General features: G+C 43.9%; 1 long non-coding RNA gene and 1 pseudogene across 3 annotated transcripts; one reads left to right on the top strand and one right to left on the bottom strand.

Moving 5' to 3' along the window:
* The first annotated feature begins 492 nt into the window (after positions 1-492).
* Positions 493-4,218, top strand: LOC125543006 (uncharacterized). 3 transcript variants are annotated; one of them, XR_007298218.2, is made up of 4 exons: positions 493-1,205; positions 1,326-1,494; positions 1,628-3,530; positions 3,648-4,218. It is a non-coding gene; the product is annotated as an uncharacterized LOC125543006 (long non-coding RNA). The 3 variants fall into 3 exon arrangements; XR_007298217.2 differs by having other exon boundaries at positions 2,115-3,530; positions 3,648-4,217; XR_007298216.2 differs by having other exon boundaries at positions 1,326-3,530.
* Positions 4,219-14,175: 9,957 nt separating this feature from the next.
* Positions 14,176-14,970, bottom strand: LOC147978701 (uncharacterized; annotated as a pseudogene).
* Between the last annotated feature and the right edge of the window lie 713 nt (positions 14,971-15,683).

The following is a 15,683-nucleotide window of genomic DNA, read 5'->3' as shown; positions in this document are numbered from 1 at the left end:
TATATATATATATATATATATATATATATATATATATATATAGTGTTACTATTCATCACCCAGGGTGTAGAATAAGTTATTCTTCACCCGAGGTAATCTTACGATCATTTCATAATTAAATTACGTTTCGAATTCAAATAATTACATTTCTATTGATTCACTACGTAAAATTTGACGTAAGAAAATAAAAATATAGGTCATAAGACAAGAAAATTTACAGTTTATGTGTATTTTAGACTATGATTCTACGTTTGTAATTTTACATAAAATAAAATATTTTTTACGGCTATTATATATTTTCTTACGGTCCCTTTTTGTGTTGGAAATAAGACAAAACTTACGAAACGTAAAATTACGATGCATTGATGGTAAATTAGAGGGGGGTGAGGAATAACTATTCATCACCCAGGGTGACGAATAGGACGACCATATATACATATATATATAGGGCTGGACTATTCTGTTACTTGTAACAAAATATTATTCTGTTACCCTCGGTCCTATAAGGACGAGGCAGCCGTTGCGGGCGAGCGAGCGACGACGGCAGCCGGAGATTGGGAGCCCGCGGCGCCGTGACGGGTAGATCCTCCGATCCACGCACTGCCACCGGCTGGCCGCCCGCACGCCTCCCCGCCGACGGGCTCGCCGGCCCCTCCCCATGCGCCTTCCCTCCGACAAGAGCCGCTCCCGGATCCTCCCCGCACGCCTCCCCTCCGACGGGCTCGCCGGCCCCTCCCCGCGCGCCTCCCGTCCGACGGGTGCCGGCGCCTCCCCGCCGACGGGCGCTGGCCCCTACCCGTCCGCCTCCCCACTGGCGTTACCCGTCCCCTCCCCACGTGCCTCCCCACGGGCATTCGCCGGCCCCTACCCGCGAGTCTCCTTGCCGCCGGTCCCTCCCCGTGAAGCTCCCCGCCGCCATCGACGCCAGCTGCTGCCCGCAAACGGGATGGATTCAATGCCCGCTGCCGGATCCAGCGCCCCCCACCACCATCTCCCGATTCACTGCCTGCCGCGCATGGCATCGCCCTTCCTTCCTCTTATTCTTCTTTCCCAGCCGGCAGTGGCATCACATGTGCTGCAGCTTCCAGCGTCGTCCTCTGCCTTGTCGGCGCACAAGCCGTTCGCCTCAGCCACCCCAGTCCGTTCACAATTTCCAGCAGAGTCCGTTCAACACTAGCGTGCAGCTACCCGCCTCCTAGATTCAGGTTTTTTACATGCTCAAATGGGAAGCCAGTCTTTGTATCAGGCTACTCTTCTTACAAACACCTGAACCGAACTCAATCTCGTGTGTTACCATCCTCTCATCTTGTCTGTTTTATTCTCAGGGACGCATTCATGGCTTCATTCAACAATTGGACTGTGGGCAGATGTTGATCAACAAGTGATCTAAGGGACTGGGACGCCCTCCTCGCCGCGGCGTCATTGCTGGCCGTCAGCGGCGGAAGTGGGGTGGCGGCCGGGACCTTGTCGTGCTCGTCTCTGACTACTGTCAAGGTATGCATGCACATCTGTACTTTAGTCAACAAAAGACAACAGGGATTGGTATTATGATTTGTGATCTGATTGGTCCTGTGTGTTACTTTACTGTTGGACTGAGGAACCTGACATTAAAATGAATCATCTACAGGCTGGAACATGGAGCTTGCAGCTTATGTTTGTTGTAGTTCGAACTTAGGCTCATCTCTCTCTTGTACTTCAGTTATTCTTCAGTTTTCAGTATTGGTGTAGTCTGTATGGTGAAGATGAAGTTCCTTTTTGAACTTCTCCGGTTAATATAGATGAACTTGGTCATCTTTTTTATATGTACTTACATCAGCTCATCTAGTTGTTCGTGTACCTGTAACACTAATCAGTTCAGATCTCGAGAGAGGTAAGCTCAGAGAAAAAAAACAGTAGTTCAAAGTCGATAAAAAGGGGGATGTTATTTCTTTGTCTTGCCACCGTGGCCGAGTTAGCTTCAACCTGTGTAGTTTAGTCGCCATATTTGTGATGCATCCACAGTTAGTTGACCACAACTTGTACAATTAAATGCCACCTCTAGTTTCAGGTTTCTTCGTTGTTGTAAGGCTTGTGAAATATCTTACCACTGAGGTTGTGGTGCCTTTTTCTTTCAGTAAAAATTCAGGTTGGGAAGCTTATTTTTTCCAAAGTGATTGTTTGGGTACTACAAGCTCCCATGGAGTGGAAGCGATTGTTACAACAGGTTTGAAGTAGATATTACACAAGGTTTGATTTTTCTAGACCATGTACAAGGACAGTAGCGTACTTATGCAGTGGTCTGCCTTTTCTTAACTTTATTTGATTTTTTTGTGAAATATATAAAAGCCGGTAGCAGTACTATTACTTATTTTACCACAGGTCATTGACTTAAACTATATCAGTTTAGCACATGTACTTACAAAACCAAATCAACAGGTTTGTAGGTTTTTTTCAGCTCATCTTGTTGGCTTTTTTGGTTCATATTGCAGGCTTTTAGGATTAGATTCTCATGTCTGTTTCAGTATTAAGGAGAAGTAAAACCATTCATTTCTTGTATATTTATTATTACTGTAGTACTAGCTACTCCGTTCTAGTAGTATATGGAGTATGTGATCAGCTCATGCAGTATATACTATGCACAAAATGTCTGTAGGGTGCTTTACATACAAAGAACTTGCTTTCTCTGGACCATGCAAGCTTCCTCAAAGGAGCTCATGTCGAACGAGTGCTTTACATACAAATGAGCGCAAAGATGGCCATTAGCTTAATTTGGATGTCGCGTGGCTGGCACCATTATCGTAAATTTTTGTTTCTGCACTAAGTTTCCTAATGTATTTTCTTCACAAAAGTTTAGTGAAAAATTTACTTCATGTTACTCGTGATCTCGCAACTGTATGTTCACCTATGAAGGTATCTCTCATTGCTTATTGTTACATTAATTTCCATGGTAAGAAAGGTTTACATTAAAAGTAACATCCATATAGGAAAAATGCTTCTATTCTAACACTTTTTTTTGGAAAAAGGAGCACTAGTACTGATGAGTCGTATTGACAAGGATGCCGTCTACAATTCTGATGAGTCCTACTGAGAAGGAGATAATTATTGTGCAACTGGAAAAAACAAATGTTTTATAAAGAAATATGCTTGAAGTTCAATTACTATGGTCTAAAAAATTCAATTACATCTCTAGTGCATTCAGAATTGCTAATTTAAAAAAAATGAAGTTCCTATTTCAGGATTATGTAAGTTCAAAATTAGTGTATGATATGTGTGCCATAGTTATCTGGACTTCAATTCTGACTAATATTCCATTATAGTACTACTGCATATTCACTTATGATTGCTTCTTGCTGCCACTATTTTTATCATGATTTTGTGTGTCCACCCAGGAGTGTTTTTGTTTCTGTATTTTAGCTCCTCAACAACAGAAGCATGTACATGTATTACTACTGCAAAGGTTCAAAAATCAGAACTCAACATCGATGGTACTGTGCACATGCGCTAAGCCGTTCTACAACATAGCGCTAAGCCGTTCTACGCAGCTAAAGGAGGTGCTAGCTTTTCCCCACCTCCCCCTGGATGTTCATCTCCTTATCTTGTGTATGTTCAGTTCAACATCAGGTGATTCTTCAGGTCACTTTAGTGTGCATTTTCTGTTCATCTTGCAGGTGAAGGTGCTCCCCTTGGGTTCATCTTGCAGGTTTCGTTCAAACTTGGCAACCTAGGTCGTTCAACAACACCACTAGAGCCCGTTCAGTTGGTGGCGTTCCAACTAGCCACTCAAAGTTGTGGCCATTTAATGACACTTTCTACATTTGAGACATGAGAAACTGTAGCCTTCCAGTGTTACCGTTTGGTAGCTCAGGATGCTTTATGTTTTGGAGATCTACAGAGTGACTATCTGAGAGCTGTGTTGGACTTTCTCATTACAGCATGGAACTTCTCTAGAAATCCTAGTTGATGCTTGCTCCCACCAGTCAATTGCGCAAGTTCAGTGGGTGTCATTGAGCATGTTCAAAAGTATGCCCTTTGTGCAAAAGTTTGAATTTTTGTCAGTATTTTGTATATTTCATTTGGCAGAGGCTTCATGTGATCTTGTGGAGCTTTATAAAATGTACTCTCATCACACTTTTAAGGCCCTATAGTTCATTATATCATACATGTGTGGCCATTCAGTATGTATTATAGGATCAGTTCTTGAAAAAGAAGAACACATACATAGTTGGGTCAAAAAGAATGATTAGTTCAATAGTGCTCTCTCCTGCCTATTTTGGCTGATGTCCACAAATGGACAAACAATTGTGTCAGAAATTGTTCTATTATTACTGGCATACAAGTACAAAAAAAGTTGAACATGAGGTCCTACATAGGCTTTGGAAAAATGCTAAAAAAACACGAAAAGTCAAAAAAGTCAAGTTCAAGTGGTAAAATAAGAGAAGTCCAGAACATCATCGCAAAACAAAGTTGAGTTCAAAAAAATGAAACATGCAAAATTTTCTTTTTCTTAAAAGTATTATTCAGTTCAACAATATAAACCATGCAAGCTCGGAGACGCAAATACCGTAAATTGTTGAAAAGCTACGAGGAAAATCATACCGAAAAAACAGAGTAAAGTCTAGTATGTTAAAACACGCTCAGTACAAAACCATATGGACATCAGTTCAAGTACTCTTTTTTCGGAACCTTTCAAAATTACTCTCTAAAGAATACATCAGTACAAACGCACACGTAGATCAGTACAAGTACTCTATTTTTTCAATGGAAAAACAGCACGATGGGTCTTACCATAATCCAAATTACTCTTCAACAGTTGCGAATTTGAGAAAACGTTCAACATGATTAAGTTTCGAATTTTCGATATCTTTCTAATAGTATATTATTTGTCTCATTTCGACAAACTTTTTTTAAAAAATCGCGTTTGAAATCAAATTTGACCGTATTCGAATTCGTTTTTAAATCGTAAGGAATTAGAAAAACATTTCTATACGAAAAAGTTGCGCATTTTACATAGCTTTCCAATGCCGTATCATTTGCGTCAATCCGACAAACTGTTTGCAAAAAATTGCGAAAATACGTTTCGCTCAGAATTTCACCGTTTTTCAAATTACTTTTAAATCATATAGAATTATAAAAAAGAATACATATATGGAAGATGCGGATTTTCACCAGCTTTCCAACGCCATCTTATTTGCTCAATTCCGACAAACCGTTTGAAAATTGAGTCCAAAATACGATTCACATTTTCGGTTTTGAAAAAAATGGTTTTTTCAAAACTGCTCTTAAACCATAATGATTTTGCAAAAACGTTCAATACATTTGAAATATGGTTGTCAAGAGCTTTCCAACAATATATTACACGCTACGTTCCGACAAAAAAATTACAAAAAGTTTTTGAACTAAAGAAGACGATCTGTTAAATACAACTGAAAGCATCAGTTCAACCGCTTCGAAAACATCAGTACAACCATCTGAAACCGCCAGTACAAAAAGGGTAACAGAATAATATTCTGTTACTAGTAACAGAATAGCTCAGATGTATATATATATATATATATAGTGGAGTGATTTTGTCGTACCAGCTTCAAAAAAATGCCGCTCCTATGTGTACCCGCGAGTGGGTGTGAGAGAACTAGTGCGTGCGTGCACCGCTTCTCTTCGTCAGAGTACAATATACTATGCCAAAAGAACGTTCGCCACAAGAGTAATAGTATAAGTGTGTGACGTGTGAGCTAAAATAAAATGTGCGCGACGTCTTTTGCTTTTTAGAAGTTCTGAGGGTAGGGTGTGAAGAGCACATATGTGTGTCTACCTGCAGATAGACGGTGGGTGCGAGAGGACTCAGGAGAGTCGTGACTCATGAGGGTGTGCGTGCGTGAGAGAGGGGGGCACGTATGAATGCAATGCATGTGTCCATAAATCATTATCCGACAAACGTTCGCCACAAGCCTTTTCCTTATGAATGCCATAAGAACCGTTAGATCGGCATCCGACAGTGTCAGTTTTGCCATGTCATTTAAAGAACAGCCACTCCCCCTACACACAAATCTTCCACGTGAGTGTTAGTAACTGTCGTATGCTCCCTCCATTCCAAAATTCAGAGCATATAGCTTTATTGAAAATTTGAACCTCGCAAACTTTTTACCGAGTTTTCGTGTACCAAATTGCACATGTAGAATACCCTGTATATATCATTTCATTCATCTTCAAGAGGTAACTATAAAGATGGGGGAGGAGTCTACAAAGAAAGACCATCACATCACCTGCAATGATTTCAACCATCCTTTGGTGTGGAGGAATATCATAGGAACTCTATATGATATGATTTTTATAGGATTTTTTCCTTTAGAGCCAATTGGTTCATTGGAATAGATTCATATACTCCACATCTCAAAGGAAATAAACATGATATCATTTCGGTTGCTTTAGAGCCACTTGGTTCATATGAATGGATTCCTATACTCCCATAATTTCAAAGGAAATTAACATTAGTGTATATTCAATAGAAAAGTTCCTATGATATGAACCAAATTACATATCTTTTATAATCCCTTCTCATAGGAATTGAGATACATGTCATCTCTAGATTCAATAGAAAAGTTCCTATGATGTGAACCAAATGACATCTCTTTTCCAATCCCTACTCATAGAAATTGAGATACTCCATGTCATCTCTTTCCCTACAACTTCCATGTATACATCTTCTATTCCTAAATAGCTAGTACAACCCACTAGTAGCTTTTTTCCAAGACATGCACCTATGGCACAACAACTACATAGTGTGCGAATAACTTTGAAAGATGGTCGCTGGATGAAGCAAATCCGACAGTGCAGAGATGGCAAATCCGAGCACTACTGGCTGTTGGATATCATCAACATTCCACCAGATCTGCCACATGTACAATTTAGAAGACTCCATGGTTGAACTTAAGCATAATGCACAAACCTCAAAACACAAGCACTTCTCCTTTGTTCTAGAATCTTCCATATCATAATTGATTTTTTTTTCTAAATGAATGGCCATTATTTGTTTTTTACTTTATGCTTTACAATGCACAACCCCATGAATCTTAACATTTTTATAAAACTAATTGATTTTGAATGAGATGAACTATAAGAACTAAATTAACACCTACACCATGCATATATGACTCAAATCTTTACATGCTATAGTGTGTATTTATTCATAATTTGGTTTCGAAATCTCATGCATTCAATGCATGTGTATCTTACTAGTTTCGAATGGAGTAGCAAATTTCACGCGTCCCCGGGTATATCAAAATGCAGGGCCCATGCATCATTGCCTTTCGGTCGAACCTACGTCCACAATTTTTTGTACGTACTATATCTCCATTGGTGCCCGAACCCAAAATGCTGCCTCGTTCCCCTAAAACCAAGCAGCCCACACATATTTAAGGTGTCGACTCAAACTCAATCCCTCTCCCATTTACTATGATGTGGCCCCGCATGCCGTAGTAGTACTCCTACAAACCCTACCGCCGCACGCCTCATCGGTTTTCTTCAAGAGGACGAGGGAGAAGCTGATTTGTAGTGGAGGCGCTTTCAGAAAAAATGATCTGTACTAGAGACCCCTACCCTAGGGTGCCATAGGTAGCTGCCGCACGCATCATTGGTTTTCTCTTTTCTTTATGCCCTTGCGCCCTAGAGTGAAATGATGGTTGCTTCGTTCGTCCAGCTTAATGCGGGAAAGGTGGGGCTTTGTGATTTGACCCCTCATCGCTCATTTTCTACTACTGCGGTGCTATGATCGGGGTGCCTCCAATTCCAATCGCTGCTCTGAACTGTAATTTGGTGCATCGCACGTGGAACACGACGGTGGATGAGCCACATGTCGGCCAAAGGGGTCCTATTAAATGTGTCGCCATTTCGTGTATGGACTGACCCTACTTGAGTTGCTACACCAACACGACAGGTGCAGCCTACAACTTGGTTTTTCTCCTTGGTGAATCCCAACTATATTGATCTAGAAAGATACATAGTGAATTACCCTCTCCGTCTCGTTTTTTTAGGCGTCTCGGTTTATAGGGCGTGCACGTAGTTCTAGGTCATCCATTTGACTAACTAAATATGAGTTACTATGTCACAAAAAGTATATCATTGGATTATTAAGCGGATGTAGTTTCTAAAGATATATTGTTCATCACATATATAGCCAGTTAAATTCTCAACCTATAACGACGTGCATGCCATGTAAACCGATACGGAGGAAGTATAGTAGTAAAAATGAGGTGATTTTACCGAGCGATCGGCGGGGGAGCATGGCTTGTCATGCAGTCCCATGTTTCATGATGTACCAAGGCGGTGCGCGTATCCCTCTTGAGGCAGAAGAAATACTACGTGGTTTGAGATGATGGCGAACCGAAGTGTGAAATAATGATTGCTTCGTCCATCTGGGAAGGTGCGGCATTGTGATTTGACGTCTCATTGCTCATTAATACTACTATTTGGGCGGTACGACTGGGGTGCATCCCCCTGTTGTTCTGCACTGTTATTTGGTGCTTGACATGTCGACCCGGTTACTATACGTCCCACATGTCGGCAACAGGAAGTACAGAATTCATGAAAGCGAGCGTCGATGGAGGAGTACAAGACACGGCTTGTGTTTTTGCTACTTCGCGTGATCCATCGATACAAACCCGGACTAAAAAAAGGCGAGGGCGGGTCTTTTCCTATGCGGCAGGTAGGGGAGTTTGGCATAGTCTGTTCGAGGCAAGGAGGCAGGAAGGGAAGCAAGTAAATAAAGGTTGAGCGACTTAGTTTTGGGAAAATCTGATTTTACAGAGTACGTACCCACTAGGGTTTATATGGCTCATCTAAAAAACATTCGTTTTTCGTTTTATAAGTCTCAATTCTACTACTAGTAGTAGTAGTAGTACCATCACATGTTGGATTTCGAGGTGCGTTAGATCACCCGATGCAAGCAGTGTCAAGAGAAAACTCACCAATGCATGTAGAAGTTCATGGAAATTTAGTGGTCATTCATGCATTCGTTCTAATTAATGCCTAGGTTAAGATAACTTCTTGAGAAAAACGAGTGTACTAATTACTTGTGCAAACTAGGAGTACGAAATTAATTCGACCACTCACCGTCTACCTTGGTTGGAGAGATTTTGAAATTGAGCCATAAACTGGAAAGGAGGGAGTAGTAACTTTTACTCGATTACTATTTGTGGCCTTGTATAGTTGCAAAATGTATTTTTTTTATTGTGGCTTTGTATAAGTAAATGGAGGGAGTACTAAAGGACACATATATTCCAAACAATATGATAATCTCTCTAACCAAGGTAGTATGGACGAGGAGTAAACGGAGGGAGTAGTAAAAAAAATTCCTCGTCCTGCGAGCCACCGCGCGCGTGGGCAAGCATTACTAGGAAAAAGGCTATAGATAGGATTGACACTAATGGCAAACCAGGGAAGTAGTGCGCCACTACTATATACTAATGGCGCACCAGTTGGTGATGTGCCATTAGTGTGGAAGACACTAATGGCGCACCAGAAAACAGGTGCGCCACTAGTGATAATTTTTTTTTCATTTTTACATACATACTAATGGCGCATCCTACCGAAGTGCGCCATTACTAGTTCTAACTAGTAATGACGCACCAGACAGGGAGTGCGCCAGTACTGAATTTTTTTTATTCTTTTTTTTGCAAAACTACTAATGGCGCACCGCCTCACAGTGCGCCATTACTAGTTTAAACTACTAATGGCGCACCCTGTAGAAGTGCGCCATTAGTATATATTTTGATATCATGAATATTTTTAAATTTCATGGGCACTTTTTGATATCATGAATATTTTTAAATTTCATGGGCACTTTTTGAATTCATGAATATTTTTTCAAATTTGATGATATTTTTTCATATTCAATATGATAAAATATTGAATATTCATGAGGACACTCGATCTCGATCCCCCTCCATCTCGATCTCGATTCCCCCTCCATCTCGATCTCGATCCCACCCGCGCCTCCTCTCCCCTCTTCATTTTTTTTAAAAAAATAATAAAAAAGTGTAGACTACAATTGTTGTTAAACAACAATTATTACTGTTTTTATAAAAAAATATTACTGTTTCATATTCATATTCATTTGCTAAAAAATTATTACATGCAACAAAAAAATTACTTATGGCGCACCTCTGACTGGTGCGCCATTGATATATATATATATAAAAAGATTACTAATGGCGCACCTCTGCCTGGTGCACCATTGCTATGTAACAAAAAGATTACTAATGGCGCACCTCTGCCTGGTGCGCCATTGCTATGTAAAAAAAATGATTACTAATGGCGCACCGACCGGAGGTGCGCCATTAGTAAGATTCCCCCTAGCTAATTTCCTCCCTCTCGCCAGATCCCCTTCATCCCTCTCCCTCGCCCCCCTAGCTAATTCCCCCGCTGCCCCGACCCACGCCGCCGCCGACGACCCCCCACACCCTCCCCCGCTCCACCGCCGCCGCCGACCCACCGCACCCTCCCCCGCTCCACCGCCGCCGCCGACCCCCCGCACCCTCCCCCGCTCCATCGTCACAAATGAATGCAACTAAAAATCCCAAAAAAACAAATTTCTTTATATTTTCAAATAACAAATTTGATGATATTTTCAAATAATAAATTTGATGATATTTTTTCGATTCATAAATATTTTCAAATAACAAATTTGATGATATTTTTAAAAAAATATTACTGTTTTTATAAAAATTTATTACTGTTTCATATTCATTTTCATATTCATATTAATTTTCTATTAAATTATTAGATGCGACAAAATAATAATAAAAAAATCATACTTATGGCGCACGGCTGGCTGGTGCGCCATTGCTATCTAAAAAAAGAATACTAACGGCGCACCGTCTCGGGGGTGCACCATTGCTATAAAAAACATACTAATGGCGCACCGCCAGGGGGTGCGCCACTAGTAATCTCCCCCCTAGTCGCCCGATCGCTTCGTCGCTCCCGCTCGCCAGATTCACTCCCCCCTCGCCAGATTCATTCCCCCCTAGTCGCCCGACGACCCCCGCGCCCCGCCTCGCCGTCTCGGTCCTCGCCGCCGACGGCCTGCCCCGCTCCTTCCCTCCACTCCTCAATCGCCCTCTCGGCCCTCGCCGCTGACGGCCTGCCCCGCTCCTTCCCTCCACCCCGAGCGTCGCCGCCGCGCGTCACCGCGGCCACCGACCGCCCCGTCCTCCGTCGTCGTGCCTAGGAGCTGCTCCAGGAGCAACACCATCATCACCTTCATCGCCTACGTCCACGGATTGGAGCCGGGTCATCAAGGATCGAGCGCATCGACCTCTTCTTCCTCATCACCGACCACTGCTTCTCGGCGTCGATTCGCGCTGCCCCGACCACCCCCGGCCTCGCCGTCTCCTTCCCCAGCTCCGCGGTGAGCGTCTCCATCGATTACCCTATTTTTCTCCTTGTTTAGTCACCGTTTGTGCATGCGGGATCATGCTCACCGCGCCGGCCACCCCTCGCTGTAGATTCTCTGATGTCCTTACCTGAAACTGAATATAAAGTCAGTTTAAAAGTCAGTCTCCTGATCTGAATATAAACTTTATCTGAAATAGATGCAGTCATAAAAATTCAGTTAAAAATTCAATTTTAGAGCTTGGCTCCTGATCTAAATATAAAGTGTACGACAAGCTTATTGTAACGCCCTCGATGCGGCTATATCTCCCACGTGTCGAAGCACGACTTAGAGGTATAACCGCATTAAAAGCAATGTCGCAAGTGAGGTAATCTTCACACAACCCTGTAATACATAAGGGAAAGAGATACATAGTTGGCTTACAATCGCCACTTCACACAATACCTGAATAAAGCATTACATCATCCAAATACAATCAGGGCCCAACTACGGAGCCAAAATAAAAGAAGAACCCCAAATGCGACACAGTCCCCGATCGACCCCCACTGGGCTCCACTACTGACAACTAGAACGAAACAACACAAAGGACAAGATCTTCATCAAGCTCCTCCTGAGCTTGGTTGCGTCATCTGCACGGACTCATCGGCACCTGCAAGTTGGGTTTGGAAGTATCTGTGAGTCACGGGGACTCAGCAATCTCGCACCCTCGCGATCAAGACTATTTAAGCTTATGGGTAAGGTAAAGGTAAGAGGTGGAGCTGCAGCAAGCGACTAGCATATATGGTGGCTAACATACGCAAGCAAATGAGAGCGAGAAGAGAAGGCAAAGCACGGTCGATAAAAGTATGATCAAGAAGTGATCCTAAAACCACCTACGTCAAGCATAACTCCAACCCCGTGTTCACTTCCCGAACTCCGCCGGAAAGAGACCATCACGGTTACACACGCGGTTGATGCATTTTAATTAAGGTTAACTTCAGGTTTTCTACAACCGGACATTAACAAATTCCCATCTGCCCATAACCGCGGGCACGGCTTACGAAAGTTCATAACCCTGCAGGGGTGTCCCAACTTAGCCCATCACATGCTCTCACGGTCAATGAAGGAATAGACCTCCTCCCGAGACGTTTCGATCAGACCCGGTATCTCGGTTCTTCAAGACATCCTCGACAATGGTAAAACAAGTCCAGCAAGACCACCCGCTGTGCCGACAAATCCCGATAGGAGCTGCACATATCTCGTTCTCAGGGCACACCGGATAAGCTAAGCGTACAGGAGCCGACGTAACCCAAGTTGCCAAGGGATGGCCCTGCACGGTGCTCTGGGTTGGACCAACACTCAGAGGAGCACTGGCCCGGGGGTTTAAATAAAGATGACCCTTGAGTCTGCAGAACCTAAGGGAAAGAAAAGGCTAGGTGGCAAATGGTAAAACCAATGTTGGGCCTTGCTGGAGGAGTTTTATTCAAGGCGAATTGTCAAGGGGTTCCCATTATAACCCAACCGCGTAAGGAACGCAAAATCCGGGAGCATAGCACCGATATGACGGAAACTAGGGCGGCAAGAGTGGAACAGAACACCAGGCATAAGGCCGAGCCTTCCACCCTTTACCAAGTATATAGATGCATTAATTAAAATAAGAGATATTGTGATATCCCAACAAAATATCCATGTTCCAAACATGGAACAAGCTCCAATCTTCACCTGCAACTAACAACCCTATAAGAGGGGCTGAGCAAAGCGATAACATAGCCAAACAACGGTTTGCTAGGACAAGGTGGGTTAGAGGCTTGGTTCAACAATATGGGAGGCATGATAAGCAAGTGGTAGGTATCGCAGCATCGGCATAGCAAAAGAGCGAGCAACTAGCAAGCAAAGATAGAAGTGATTTCGAGGGTATGATCATCTTGCCTGAGATCCCGCAAGGAAGAAGAACGAGTCCATGAAGAAGACAAACGGATGTAGTCGAACGAATCCTCACAACACGACGTTATCGGAACCAACCCGAAGAAGCAACACCGGAAAGAAGCAAACAACATGGTAAACAACCATCACATAAACATGGCATGATGCACAACCAAGAATGATGCATGTCCGGTTTAAATATGCATGGCATTGCAAAAAGCACAAACAACTCTACAAGTTAAGTGGAGCTCAATATGCAACGAGTTGCATATTGACGACACACCACATCAAATATTTAGTTCTCTCTCGGTTAGATACTCAACAATTTAAATGTTGGTTAACATGGCAAGAGGTGAATCATAAGTAAACTAAACATTTAGGCAAGTTTAAATGAGGCCGGAAATAACAAACAACAAATCCGGTAAATCCCCATATGCAATTATCAATTTGGTGCAACAACAATTTTTAAACATTTAAATGTTATTATCATGATGCGAATGACATGTGCAAGTTTGTGCAATTTTTTATTAAAAGTTGACAAGAGCATTATGAAGCATTTGTCACCGTGGTGCAAAGGAAAGGGTTGCCACGGCAACGATAACAAAAACGGTGCCATGGCAGCGTTCTGATTCCGGTACTCGATTGAGATACCGACGCAAAGGGAAAGTGTGCGGAACATGACAAGCAAGGATGGTGGGGTGATCTCAGATACCCAGTTCCCACATGTCGTTGGCAAGGCAAAAAGAGGGGCGACGTGCAAACGTGATCGTCTCATATCACATAATATGCATTCGGTCCACGGACGGTCGTGTCGATGGTTATACCTTTCGAAGCGTGCCTTATCGGAACGGATCAAGTTCGTGGAGGGAAGTAGGCGTTCTCGTGACGGCGGTAGTGGAAGTAGTTGTTCACACGACGGTAGTCGGACTTGACGATACCGTTACACGTGTCTTCGGCAACGGTAGTGGTACCCATTTTGTAGTCGTGCACATTCCGTAGATGTTCGAGGTCACGGCGAGGATCTTGACGTCCACGGAGTCTTCGAGGGTCGATGGTAGTGGTACTCGGGTCATCGGCGACTGTAGTCGTTCTATGCATCGGGCGTCAAGGTACTTGCCGTTCTTAGCGGTTCCGAAAATGGCGGTAGATGTACAAGATGCGTCGTCGTGGTACTTGGCAAAAAATCTCAAAGGAAATGTCTGATGGTCCACGTACGGGTCTTGGCGACATTCTTGCCCATCCAAAATGAAACAAGACATAAGGGCCTCTGGTGGACAGCGGGCGAGCAGCGGCAGAAGATGTCGAGCCATAGCTGCCCATGTCCAACAATGAAACAACCAAATCGGCCATGACTTGGTGCTGGAGCAGAGCATCAGGAGGCAGGGCGTTGCAGGAGAATGGGGCCAGAGATGGGGGCAGCAGCACATGAACGGCGGCTTCCTGAGGAGCATCGGACGGCCATGGCGGCACTGGTCGCCGGCATCAGGCTGTGTGGCCTGCGGGCAGGCAGCGAGGGCGAGGAGGCAGGGCTTGCCGGCGGACCTGCTGCACCGGCTGACGGCGACGAAGGCAGAGGTGGGGAACGGCTTGGTTGTGGCGCGAGCGAAGGGAGGAGACGCGCGGAGGAGGCTCGTGTGCAGGCAGCAGCCATGCTGCACAGGGCTCCGGCTTGGGGAAGGCTTGGCGCAGGGTGACGGCGCCATCGAAGGTGCGCTGTAGAGGGAGAGAGGGAGGCGCACGGGATCGACAAGGAGAGGTCGAGGGATCGGGCAGAGGGGAGAGGTCGAGGGATCTCTCGATCCCTCTGGCGGCGCTAGGAAACGAGGAGGAGAAGGAGATGGGATCGAGCGAAGGCGGCGCTCGGGGGATGGACAAGGGGAAACGAGGGGATGGGGTCTCCTGGCGCTAGGTTAGGATTAGATGGGCCTGGAGGCCGGCCCAGTAGAGAGGGAGGGGCTGCCCTAGAGAGGCCGGCAGCTGGACCTTAGGCGGGCTTCTGCTAGGAGGCCGAAGTGGCCAGATGCCTGGCTGGGCTCCTCTCTCCTTCTTAATTCTTCTCTTAACAAAAACAGAGAAAAGTAAGAGAAAGGAAAAGAGAGAAGAGAAGGTTAGAGGAAGAATTTGGGCACGGGAAATAAATTTACCGGACTCGCAAAAATGTGCATGTTCCAAGAAAAATGGAGTGGGCATTTTTTTAAAGTTTTAAATTCAAACTCATTTGATTTAAAATCAAATGGTGTGAATAGGAAGTGAGGGTTAGGAAGGTCCAAAAATGTTCGGATTTTTGTTGTAGCTCGGGAAAATGACGAAAGAATTTATGGGCAAAGTTTGGAGACCAAGAATTGAGATAATAAAGGCATGGGATATTTGCAAGTGTGTTATGGTTAATTCCAAATAAATGGAATAATTACTATAG

This window comes from Triticum urartu, chromosome 3A (genome assembly GCF_056163025.1).
Source record: "Triticum urartu cultivar PI428250 chromosome 3A, HENAU_Tu73, whole genome shotgun sequence".
NCBI classification, from domain to species: Eukaryota; Viridiplantae; Streptophyta; class Magnoliopsida; order Poales; family Poaceae; genus Triticum; species Triticum urartu.
The sequence above is the reverse complement of the archived record's forward strand: the minus strand, read 5'-3'. Positions and strand labels throughout refer to the sequence as shown.